Source organism: Perca fluviatilis, chromosome 18, assembly GCF_010015445.1.
Source record: "Perca fluviatilis chromosome 18, GENO_Pfluv_1.0, whole genome shotgun sequence".
Taxonomy (NCBI): Eukaryota; Metazoa; Chordata; class Actinopteri; order Perciformes; family Percidae; genus Perca; species Perca fluviatilis.
Genome location: NC_053129.1, coordinates 28,492,995 through 28,505,584, shown reverse-complemented (window position 1 = coordinate 28,505,584; position 12,590 = coordinate 28,492,995). Strand labels below are relative to the sequence as shown.

The following is a 12,590-nucleotide window of genomic DNA, read 5'->3' as shown; positions in this document are numbered from 1 at the left end:
ATCATCTGAGACATTTGAGGCATCAGAAATGCTGGTGGTGGAAGCAGGCACCAGTGTCAGTGTCACCAATGAAATGACCTTCACAGTTGCTTTTGTAGCTGGCAAGTCTCCTATGTCATCTAGGTTGCAGAGGGAATAACCAAAGTCAGGGTCTTCATACATAAGATTGAAGTCATCCTGCAGGTTGCATTTTTCTTTGACTTTTATCTTCAGCTCTTCAACCGTTTCTGGTTTTCTGTCCAGTGACACTTTCCGGTATGTCCCCTTCATTTTATGATGATTCTTAGTTTATAGCTTCCCATGGTCCTAGACAGAGTGGAGATCACTTTAGTACCCAGTCCACATGTCATTCAGCATAATATGTAACGGTTTTAGTGTGACGTACACATTGCCTTTCACTCTATAGGAAGATAAGGGAAAAACATCATTCAGTTCGGACAGATGGGTGACATTGAGAGACCCTCCCCACTGAAGCACAACTCATAAGCACGTAAATGTTCAACATACCATGAGGTCAAAAGCCTGCAGACTAGCAGGATTTCTGTGTTGATAACAACAATATGTGTTATTTGCTGGAACTCTGGGAGACCAGAGCAACAGCCAACTGAAATGATCATATCTGCAGTGTACTTTACACCATGAACACAAGCAGAAGCTGCAACCAGCACTGTACTTTGCTTGGCGTTTCGCTGATGTAGTGAGCGCTGAACATTTTCAGGGAAAGATGTGATCATAACTGACCTGACTTTATCAATTTCCACAGAAGGCTTAAAGAAGGATGCAGAATCCAAATGGAAGGCCATCATCTTCTGGTGTCTTACAGCCAAGGTTTGTGCTACATTCTTGAAATTATGAGTGTCATGCACAACCTTTTTGAAAAATTTGTGCTTCCCTTCAAAACGCATCGTCCACACATCGACTAGTGGGCCAAAAGTTTTAATCAGTTGAGGGTAATGTTCAATAAAATGATGTTTTGGACGGAGTTTGTAGGTCGGAAAAGTTTGCTGCAGTAACTCTCTATGTTCTGAGATTTTGCAAACCAGAAAGTGGATTAACTCTTCAGTAAAGTGCGATGACATTACTATTTCTAGTATATCTTTTAGAAGCATCAGTATCTCCCATGCTTTGTCTCCTTCTGGGATATTATGGCCTACCATCAATGGAAGCAGCCTCAGGAGAGCCCAGTTTTTTCGGTCCGTTGCCCACAATGGTTCCCTTAGCGATGAAGGTCTTTGGAATGATCTGTGGTTGGTCAGCTTTATCTGAGAACGTGTAAGGAAACTGCTTAATAGCCTTATTCAAACAGTCCAAAGAAACATACTTCTTGGTCATAAAATCCTGAAGACAGAGTGACATTTCTGCTGGTACTATACCCTCTAAAAAGTCATGCAGAATGTCAGGTGGAAAACCATCCACCACATGAAAGTGTTTCAAGTTTTCATTCAGTGGACACCCTCTTTTTACACCAAGATGTCTGGCCATAGTATGGTCATGTATAACCTCTTGCACATGTCTGTCGTGGTCCTCTCTTGTCCTTGGCTGGTGTAGACCTGACCTGACCTCCTTATCCTGTATGTCATCTTTCTTACACATACAAAACCGACAAAAGAGATGTGCTGCAAAACTCTCCTGGAATCCTGCCAAAGCGTGAGCCCCCAAGTTGTCTGCTGCTACATACAATACAGTTCCTTTAACACTTTCTGCTAGCTGTTCAACATACACACCATGTTCCTCAAGAGTAACAAGATCCTGAATGAGAGGACGAAGAACTTCTGCATAGCCATGTTCCTTCACAGTCTTGACCTTACATAAAAGTGCAAGTTGTATAGAGTGGAGAGCTGACCGATATTTGGAGTCAAGATTAGCAAGTACCCAATATACTGCACATAGTTTGTGTTTTTTCTTGGATGTTCCCAGTGGATTAGCAACCTCAAAATCATCTATATATAGCCCAAGAGCAATCCTAAATTCTTCCACATTCAAAAGAACATTTTCTTTAAAATGAGAGCCATCTCTGAATGAGTGGTATCCTTCTGGTGAAGCACCACATTCTACATGCAGCCTTTATCCAGAATATCCTTATTTCTTAACAAAGCCTGCAACATTTTCAGTGTGGGGACATATACAACAGAACTATCTCTGTCAAGACGAAACTCAACTGGCATAACAAGAGGAAATTCTTGCTGTATATAAGATGCTCTCCTGCTAGCTGTTGATAAGGATCCTCCTGTAGAGGTGAATTTCAGCAGGACATTAGTTTGTGAAACTGCATTTACAACGTCACTCACAATGGAATTATCCACGTCACCACAATGCTGACTGATAATCTCCTGGACTTTACTGTGAAGTAATGGCTGTGAAAGTAAGTGGATCTGATTGATCTGCTGAATAACTTCTTGTGTAGCACTTTCTGATATATGCAGGATTGTTTGCATTTTCAAAAACAAGCGGCAAGGTTACGCCTCCAGCTGACTTTCCAAGTCCTGTATGTCACCTACAGATTCTTCAAATTCACACTCAGTGTCATCCTGTGAGGAAATATCATTCTCCACTTCAGTCAATTGATCTTGATGTTTAATGTTTGATACAATTCCGGTTTTAAAATGTGTTGTAGCACTCCCTTTGTATACCCTACTTTGTGTGTGCATTAAATGTTGAATACACATTGCTGTGAAAAATCACAGCGCGTCGTATGGACACAGAACTTTTGCTTAAGTTTTAAATGGCTGCGCAAGTGTGTAAAAACTCTTCTTCAGTGCAGGGCTCTGTGTATTCACATAATTGGCAGTGAAATACAACTGTGGGTTTACTTGCTTGTCCAATGTTTGATTGACAGTGCCAAACCGATAAATGCACTTTGAGTGCATTAAAAGATTTGAAAGTGCACAAGCAATCGTTATGAAGACATGGTATTGGCTGTTTTGCTGTAAAGCCTCCATGTTTTAGGCGATAGTGTTTTAACAACTGTCCTCTTTTTTCTGTAGAAAAATTACACTGCTTACAGGTCCACTGCATCTGGCAAGAAATTATTTTAAATAATTTAAAATTTAGGTGTAAGTTGTAAGTGTGTGTGTTTGTATATCTACATATAATATCATCCAAAATATTGTACACTTTATCTCACCTCCAGTGTACTGAGGCCCACTGACAAAGCAGCTGTGAAGAGCCCTCAAGGCAGTTGCCACAAGCACTTCTGTAAAGGACAAATAATGTCTTAGTTAAAAGAAAGTTCCACTTAAAGTGATGTGGTTTGTAGATTAAAGACACATAGTGCATACTTTACAAGCATTACAGGAGAATGATAGTTTTTCCAATATAAATCCTTATAGATGTATCCTCTTACATGAATATTTGAAGATTCAGATTGAGTCATAAAAACAATTCTAAAATTAAGAGTATAAACAATCCTGACTTAAGTATAAGTACAGCAATATTAGCAACTGCATTTACTTAAAGAAATAACAGGGGAAAGTCAGACGTTGAAACACTTTTCCGATATACCTCATTTTAAAAGAAAAGTTACAGACAAAAATAATTTGTTGTCATCAACAACTTACGTGTGTGTTCTATCAATACCAGGTGCTATCTTATAAAAATATGGAACAACTTCGGTTAACTTGACTTTGATTGAAAGGTGCTTGCTCATAGGGGCGGGATGGAAGAAACACATCGATATAATTTAATTTTAATTTTTTCTTGTTTTATTTAACATGCTTGACAGGGTCCTCTTAATATGTAGCAATTGCAAAAATAAATAAAAATAACTTTGCCAACAGTCATCATGTATCTCCTTGTTTTGGCTTTGCAAACGATTAAAACAGAAACAGCAGTAGCTAAAGAACTTATGTTCTCCTAATTGTCTGACCAATGTGGCTGCAAAATGTGTGTTGCTTACAAATTGTCTTGTTTAGTGTTTCTCTACACACATAATGCAGCAAATTTCATTTGTAACCCGAAAGTCTGTGTTGTTACAGCCAGGTCTCATGGCAGTTCGTGTAAATGTGACGTTATTTGAATCTATCGCATGCGTGTTCACGGAGACGTTTTGTCGGTTTTACGTGGCGGACAAACACGAAAATGTTAAGTAATGTATTTCAATGGGAACATATTTTGTGGCCACAGCACGAAAATGGTAGGGAGTAAAATAAAAAGCCGAAAATCCGTGTAGGCAGGTTGGTCGGGGTGGTGGATGGGCAAACAACACAGGACTTTCACCCGGCGGCGGTTTGGCGTTTTGTTACTGTGGTGCGTCCCCAGCGGGCCGCATCGCGGGCCGCCTCCGGCTTATGGAGCGCCCCTCGCCCGCCTCTCATCCCAGCGGGTCCCCAGCGGGCCGCTTCCGGGCCTCCCGCTTATGGAGCCACCTTTCGCCCCTCATCCAGGGGTCCCCAGCGGCCGACTCCGCGGGTACCTCCCGGCTTATGGAGCTTCTTCGCCGGCGCCCTTCGTCTCCGTGAGCACCATCAATAGATTAAGAATAACGTGGACATTACAACGCGTGAGACGGTTAATACCACATTCGACAAAATACAGTACAGCCACTGTGTCAACTCGGGAAAATAAAAGTTCCTCTAGTAACATTTAAAATGTGAGCTTTTCCTTTAAGTTAAAGGATTTACAGGTGAATCACGGGATGGTGGTGGAAACCACCAAAACACCGAACATGTGCTCTGCCTGTTAGCTTGTTAATGTTTAGCTAGCTAGTTAACATATGATAGATTATGTTGAGGCAGCAGACAGAAACACAAATCACACACAAATTAACCTAACTTGCTTGAAACTACCTTATTGTTCCAAAGCGATGAAATCTCTAGCAAATTTGTCGGCAATTCCAGAAAATGTGTTGGCTCAGGCCGATTGGCACCGCTAACAATCCTGAGCAGGAGACTGAACGGTGGTGGCTTCTACTGCGCATGCTCACCACAGCCCTGCTTGCTGATTGGATGAGTTCCAAATAGTCTCTCTAAGCAAGTTAAGATAACTTCAAACAAAGTTATATTCACCCAAAACAATAAGTAAATAGCTTTTTTCACCATGCAATTAACCGTTACTTTGTAAAACCAATTAAGAAGCACATATTATTGATACCCGACTACAGCTAACTCATTAATGCAAGTTATGACAGCTATTGGAATTTACAGTGTATGTTTTCGTGCATAATTGAGTCACTTGGCCTTGTTTCTATGTTGGAGGTATGGCTTTTTGGCTGCAACTCTTCCATGAAGACCACTTCTGGCCAGTAGATGGGTAACGTGGGTCCTACTGGTTTCTGCCAGATCTGAGCTGATGGCACTGCTGGACATCTTCCGATTTCGAAGGGAAATAAGCTTGATGTGTTTTTCATCTGCTGCACTAAGTTTCCTTGGCTGTCTACGATCCTCAACGTTGCCCGTTTCTTTGTGCTTTTTCAAAAGAGCTTGAACATTACATCTTAAAACACCAGTCTGCTTTGAAATATTTGTCTGGGAGAGACCTTGCTGATGCAGTATAACTACCTATATACCATAATTGGTTGATCATACACCTGACAACAATCCTACAAAATCCCAAAGTACCTATAAGAATTGATGCAGGTTTGAAGGCAAAGGGCAGAAACACCAAATATTGATGTGATTTAGATTTTTCTTTTGTAAATCTATAAAAATAATCATTATTTATATTTTTGAAAGCATTCTTAGTTTACAGCATTTTTCACATTGTTTACAGGACAATTTACCTGCCAAATTGGCTCAGTCAGCTCAGCTTAGTGCAGATTTTTGGGAACAGAGCTGAAAAGGCCATGATGTGGAACTGTTGAATACAAATTTGCCATTATACTGAAAAAGTCTCACTTATATATGTTGTAGGATATCTACAGTATCACTGGAAGTTTTGAGGTTTTATTTGTGGACTCTGACTCCCTCTGTTGGTCAAATACATACTTTAATAGAAGGTAGGCTGAGTAAAAGATACATTTAGATCAGACCATTTGAGATATTAAATTAAAAGAGGGATTCTACATACACAAATATCTAACAATTCTTATTTGCTATATGAATGGACTGAACCATTGTGACAATAATGTAATGGCCTGTGTTATATTGCAGAGCATTCCTAAACACAGTCTGCACATTCCTCTGCTGAAGAGTTATCAAACAAAAATTTTATGAAATATGTTCAGTTTATACAAGAAACATTTGAGACAGCCATTACTTTAAACTGCTCAGACCCAGGTTATGTGTAGGCAAACCAACACTTCCTCCTTTGCCAAGTGCAAACAGATAAATTTACTTAAAGCAACAGATTAGAAATCACTTTATTCTTTATTCTATCATTCAGTTTATTTAAAATCAATCTGGAGATGCATGGTTTTGACTGGACAGGAAGGAAATTAAAACTCTAATTTGAAAAGTAATTTAAGCTGTCATACAAATGTAGTGGAGCAAAAAGTACAATATTTGTCTCCGAGATGTAGTGGAGTAAAAGTATAAAGCAAAAAAAAAAAAAAAGAAGCATGAAATGGAAATACTGAATGCAACTCCAAGCTGGTCTTCTATGGTTGGTCATCTGCTCTAGGCAGGCAGGACTGGAGTGTTTTTTTTAAGCTACTGCGGTGTGTATCTGCATGCTAACGGCAGTAAAAGATGTGAAATTCTCCCCAATTCCGGGTCACATTACTGCTGCTAACATTTCCAGTTGGGTAGTATTTGGTTAAGAAGCCTTTATCTGTGATTTGTGATGGTAGAAAGTGCTGCTATATTATATTAGTGTCCACTGCTAACAACAGTAGCTGCGTGCTAACGCCAGACAGCTGTAATCTTGCCGGCCAATGTTGGTAATTTCTGACAGACGTTCAGAGCATTTCATACAGCGGGTGAATGCAGGTGCAGCAGCCATGAGCAGTATGAGAAAAATAAAGTGTTTTTTGAACATTAAAGCATGTGAACATGTTCTAGTAGAATCACAAAATACAAGTATGAACCTGAAAATGCTATATAGGCCTAATAGGTCCACTTTAAAGAAAAGGATGACATCAGCTGCATATATCCACACCAAAGTGTGTCTTCACAACAGGGTGGAGAAGTCCAAAATAAGTCAATAAAAATAAATACCTGAGAAGTCAAGATATTGTTAAACACATCATTGTCATAACTACAATCATTTTATGATCATTGCGGATTATGACTCAATGACAGCCAAGCACGCTTCATGAATTATTGAGCTGGTATCTAGGATTACTCAGTCAGACACATAGCTGCCACTTTAGTAGTTTACTGGTATTTAAAACTCCCATGTCCTTGATTTTCACACTCACAGCTACAACATCATTTGAAAAACTTAAACTTGTATGAATGATTTTTAATATCCATGTATAGCAACATATGAGTCACATAGGAAAAAAAACTAAAAACATTGTGACCATCCAGTCCAAGATTGAAATTGCTCTGATTGGTCATTATCGAATGTAGAAACCTGTAGTGCATGACCTGCCATAAACTTGTCACTGGGCACATTTATACCTTGGCTGTAAAGAACAAAAAGAGGTACAAGGAGCATAATGACAACACAACATTTGACTGTGTTTCAATGTTTTATGTAAAGCACTTTGAATTCAGCATTGCTGCTGAACTGTACTATACAAATAAAATTGCCTTGTCTTGCCTTGCCTAATACTCACAGTTTAAACTGGTTTGACCTGATGCCATGTGTGTCAGCTTTTACTCTCAATATCAGGAGACTGACAGGCAAATTCACAAAAGGATTGAGCAGCTTTTGCAGCCACTAAACCAGCACAAAAATAAGACAAAAAGAATAATTCTAATTATGTAATTCTCAAAGCACCAGCAGGGGGTGAGATGCACCCCAAGATCACCTCTGGTCTAATGGACGATCCTTGCACAACGACCAATCAGCATGGGCGGGTTCATTTCCCATTGATAGGGAATTTGTTTAAAGCATCCTTTCCTGATAACAACTTATCACATCCCATTTGTTGTACACTTCAAATTCTACATAAAGATAGTGACAGATAAGATAGATAGAGACTTTACTGTCATTGTAAAAAACACAACAAAATTCAGGTGCACTCACTGCAGGCAAGTATTATATAAATAAATAAATAATGTTCCCATTTATCATCCATCCATACTCACTTAAGCCCGGGACACACAGGGCCGATTATCGGCCGTTGGACAGTCTGGCGAGGTCAGTGACTCGAATCTGTTCAGTGTGTCCCGTACCGTCGTCAGTCTGGGGGGCTGTCGGCGTTCATTTTGGCCGACCTGACATGTTCGGTCGGCGGCAGGGCAGTCGGGACTCACCCGGAAATGGCGAGCAGAATGAGGTGACTAGAGTCTCTCAAAACCTGATGAAAATCTTTTAAACTGACCTTTGTTGAGCTGAAATGAAGACGGATTCAGCAACTGCACGGCCTATTTCTCGCTTAAAATTTTTCAGAAACGGCAAACTATTTTAGTACAATATGAGATCGTATTCTGAACGGCCGCCATGACAGTCTGGCTTTGAATTTCCGGAGAAAACAAACCCATGTGACGCGTTCGTCCAATCATCTGCCGGTTTTCATTTCTTGGGCAACAATACAGAGTAGCGCCGCTTGCTGCTATGAAGACGTATTACGTTTCTCAAGTCGGTGTCGCCTCAGTGTGTCCCGAGGCAGTTTTTTGGACTGATCATCTCGATTGGCTTTTCTGTCGAGGGTCGGCCGTCTGGTTGGTGTGTAACCACTTTTACACTCACCTTCATGTCAGCATATATACCACACATTAATTGCCAACGTAAAGCAAATAAAGCCGAGAATTTACATTTTCAGACATGAAACCAGTGTCAAATGTTTGTGTTTTCAGTACATTACACTGACAGTATTTTACATTTTGTATGGGCTTAGCCCTTTTTTACGTTGAATATGAAGATAATATCCACAATAGTTGACCTGGAACTATACGGCTTCTCTGTGCTGATATGGACAGTAGTAGAAGTCACATAATTGGCTGACATGATATTGTCATAAACGGTTTCCTAATCTGTGATTTTTTTCAACCTGGACCCATAGGTGCCGATACCGTGGGTGCTCCGGAGCTTGAGCACCCACGGAAAATACTGAGCACCCACTGAGCACCCACGTGTGCCAGACTACCAGTAGGCTACATTCATTTAAAATTAAATTAGCGTCTGTCATAATGTGATTGGTTATGTCGCTGTCAGTCCCCTGCTCCATATCCTATCCACCAATCACAGCGTCTCTTGGATGAAAACGCCTCCATCCCCCCCCACAGTGCGTGCATGTGCGTTAGGTAATCAGAGTAAGAATTAAATGGAAAGATTTGTTATTAAAAAAGCAAACCTAATGATGCAAGTGCATCAACGACATCCACCACCAGTTCAGAGAGTTCTTAATTTCCCACGAAGCTGATCGTGGTTGATACCCCAGAATCGATTACTGCGCGCTAGATACAGAGCACCGCGGTCATGGTGCTCCGTTAGGTCAGCGGTAGTTGGTGGTCTAGTTACCCCAGAATAGGTGACTGTGCGCTGGATATAGAGCACCGCGAGCTGCCGGTTGTGGTGCTCCGTCAGGTCAGCTGTAGTTGGTGGTCAGTTAAACTTCTCATCTCCAATCCTATCTGTATTTGTGAGAAGTGGCGCTGTCCTGAGTTGAAACTTTACGGCTTTATTATCTAGTTAACAGTGTGTTTGTATCGGCTGCTGTCCGTTTCCTAAGGTTCTGAAATGCAAATTTTTTTTGACTACTTTCTTTTTTAAAGGGCATGCGCCCGTGAGCACCCACGGAGGAAAACATAAATCGGCGCCTATGCCTGGACCCTATTTTCCTATGTTTTTGTGTCTAAGTGACTGAACAACAATCTTTGACATTGGTCCAGTATGAAGCGAGATCGCTGCAGTCGATAGCTGCGAAACAAGCTACAATGTAAGTTAATAGGGCAATTGTGCAGATTGTATTTACATTCACAAAAGTGCTTGTTTTGCCATTGACAGCCTCAGATTAATATTCTAATTATCTGAAAGTGTAAGATCCTTTTTTTAAAACATAAAAACATCCGCGAAATTGCGTTCGCTAAAGCAACCAGACTCCGTGTAAATAAACAGTCATTTTAGCATCGTAAAATATACTTCATTCGAAGTCAACAGAAACAAAATTTTAAAAAAGCCATTTTGGGTCGTCTTTCCACTTTTCCAATAAAAAAAGGTAGGGATATCTCTGTAGGGATAGATCCATAATGTTGTAAAGACACTTTTAGTGGACCAAATTGACAACACGTTTGCCCCATAGGGTTACATTGCAGCCCTGTCTGTGGCTGCCGTTCACAGCGTTCACGCTTAATACTGGACCAATTTCAAAGATTGTTGTTCCTATCAGTCACTTACACACAAAAACATAGGGAAATAGGGTCCAGGTTGAGAAAAAACGGTAGTTACCCTTTTAAAGGTCCCATGACATGGTGCTCTTTGGATGCTTTTATATAGACCTTAGTGGTCCCCTAATACTGTATCTGAAGTCTCTTTTATATAGACCTTAGTGGTCCCCTAATACTGTATCTGAAGTCTCTTTTATATAGACCTTAGTGGTCCCCTAATACTGTATCTGAAGTCTCTTTTATATAGACCTTAGTGGTCCCCTAATACTGTATCTGAAGTCTCTTTCCCAAAATTCAGCCTTAGTGCAGAATTACAGCCACTAGAGCCAGTCCCACAATGAGCTTTCCTTAGGATGTGCCATTTCTGTGTCTGTAGCTATTGAGGAGGAGAGGGGGGGGACAAGGTGGAGGGTGGGGGTGTGGCCTTGACCAACTGCCACTTTGCTCGTTTGAAAGCCATGATGTCTCTCTCTCATGGGCAGGCCAAATTCTCTGGGCGGGCAAAGCAGAGAAAGGGGAGGTAACCTTGCTCCTTATGACCTCATAAGGAGAAGATTCCAGATCGGCCCATCTGAGCTTTCATTTTCTCAAAGGCAGAGCAGGAGACCCAGGGCTCGGTTTACACCTATCACCATTTCTAGCCACTGGGGGACCATAGGCAGGCTGGGGGAATGCAGATTAATGTTAAAAAACCTCAAAGTGAAATTTTCATGCCATGGGACCTTTAAAGAAACAATACCATCTTTCAGGTCAAACCCAATCATATGTTCTCATTCACTTTATAAACATGCCTCGTTACTTTTTCAGGACAGAAAAGCCTCTAAAGCCCAAAACACTTTATTGAAAGCTGCACAAATAGCTGTTTAAGTCTCTCCACCTGATATAAGCATAATAAAACACTCGTTCATACTTCAAAAGATTAACTAAACGAGCCACACTGCAGGGTTTAGAATTGGACCTTTTTTAATAAGAGGTTAACTAAAACACAGGCCTGAGACATCAGTCTGAAGCTAATTTGTTTCACTTTGAGTGCAGCTGAGATAACAGAGAGGACTGCAGTGTTTCTGTCATATTTTTCAAACAACAAGCTATTATGTCGTAAAGGATGAGGCGGAGCCATTATAAAAGAAAAGGATCAGAAATAAAACGCAATAAACCTTTGCTCTGTGTGTCACTGCTCCTGTATGTATGGACTGTAAATGTAAAATATATATATATATATATATATATATATATATGACAACTCAGAACTAAGTACATTTATTAAAGCACAAATTTGGGGTACTTGTACTTTACTCTAGTATTGTAACTTCAAACTTCCACTACAATTCAGAGAGAATATTGTACTTTTAATTCCACAACATTTATCGACAGTTGTAGTTACCATGATATATTCATACAAAACATATAAGAATAATGGTAATGCATTGTTATAGATTAAACTATAGCATAGTAGTTAAAAGAAGCAGTAACGCTTTATTTCCCAGTAATTGTATAATAATATAAAGATATAAATAATTGAGTACACATTAAAAGGGAAAAACGTTCAACGTTGTCCCCTCATCCACCACTCAACACCAGAGAGAGAGAGAGAGGAGAGAGAGAGAGAGAGAAAGAGAGAGAGCGCAACACTGGTCGAGTGAGCTAGAGAATGTCAAAAAGCAGTGATTCAAAATAATATTTCACGGTGGTTATGTTCTAAAGCGCAAATAAACACACACAAACACTTCTGTAGAAAGGTGCCAAGTTGTCGGATTATGAGTGAACGTGTGCGACGCTAAGTGGCAAAGCGGAAGTTGGGAAGGTATGAATGAATGAATGTTATTTTCTTTGGGTTACACACCCACGTGGGGCCCAACCATAGACTGTTAATATTAATGGACAGAGCATGTGTGACATCACCCATTGGTTTGTGGAGCTCTGCTATGAGTCGTCGAGTTTGCCGTTAAATCAAGTGAGAAGGGGGTCACTTTCTCATAGACTTCTACAGAAACCGACCTCCTTTTGCAAGTGTCGCCCCCTGCTGGAATTCAGATAGAATGCAGCTTTAAGGCACTTCTGCATTTGCAGCACTTCACCGAACCGGATGCTTTGTCCATTCATATTAACAGTCTATGGGCCCAACAGCTATTTGTTACCGCCCATAAACGTCCTGACTAACCAAAATAAAAAGAAAAGTGAATATCCAGGCAGAGGGCTGGGTCTATGCAGATGCAA

At 40.4% G+C, this 12,590-nt stretch overlaps 1 long non-coding RNA gene across 1 annotated transcript; it reads right to left on the bottom strand.

The window, feature by feature from the left end:
- Positions 1-1,193: 1,193 nt before the first annotated feature.
- Positions 1,194-4,856, bottom strand: LOC120546306. Its single transcript, XR_005636861.1, has 3 exons — positions 4,785-4,856; positions 3,125-3,193; positions 1,194-1,262 (listed from the first exon to the last, which is right to left on the bottom strand). It is a non-coding gene; the product is annotated as an uncharacterized LOC120546306 (long non-coding RNA).
- Positions 4,857-12,590: the final 7,734 nt, after the last annotated feature.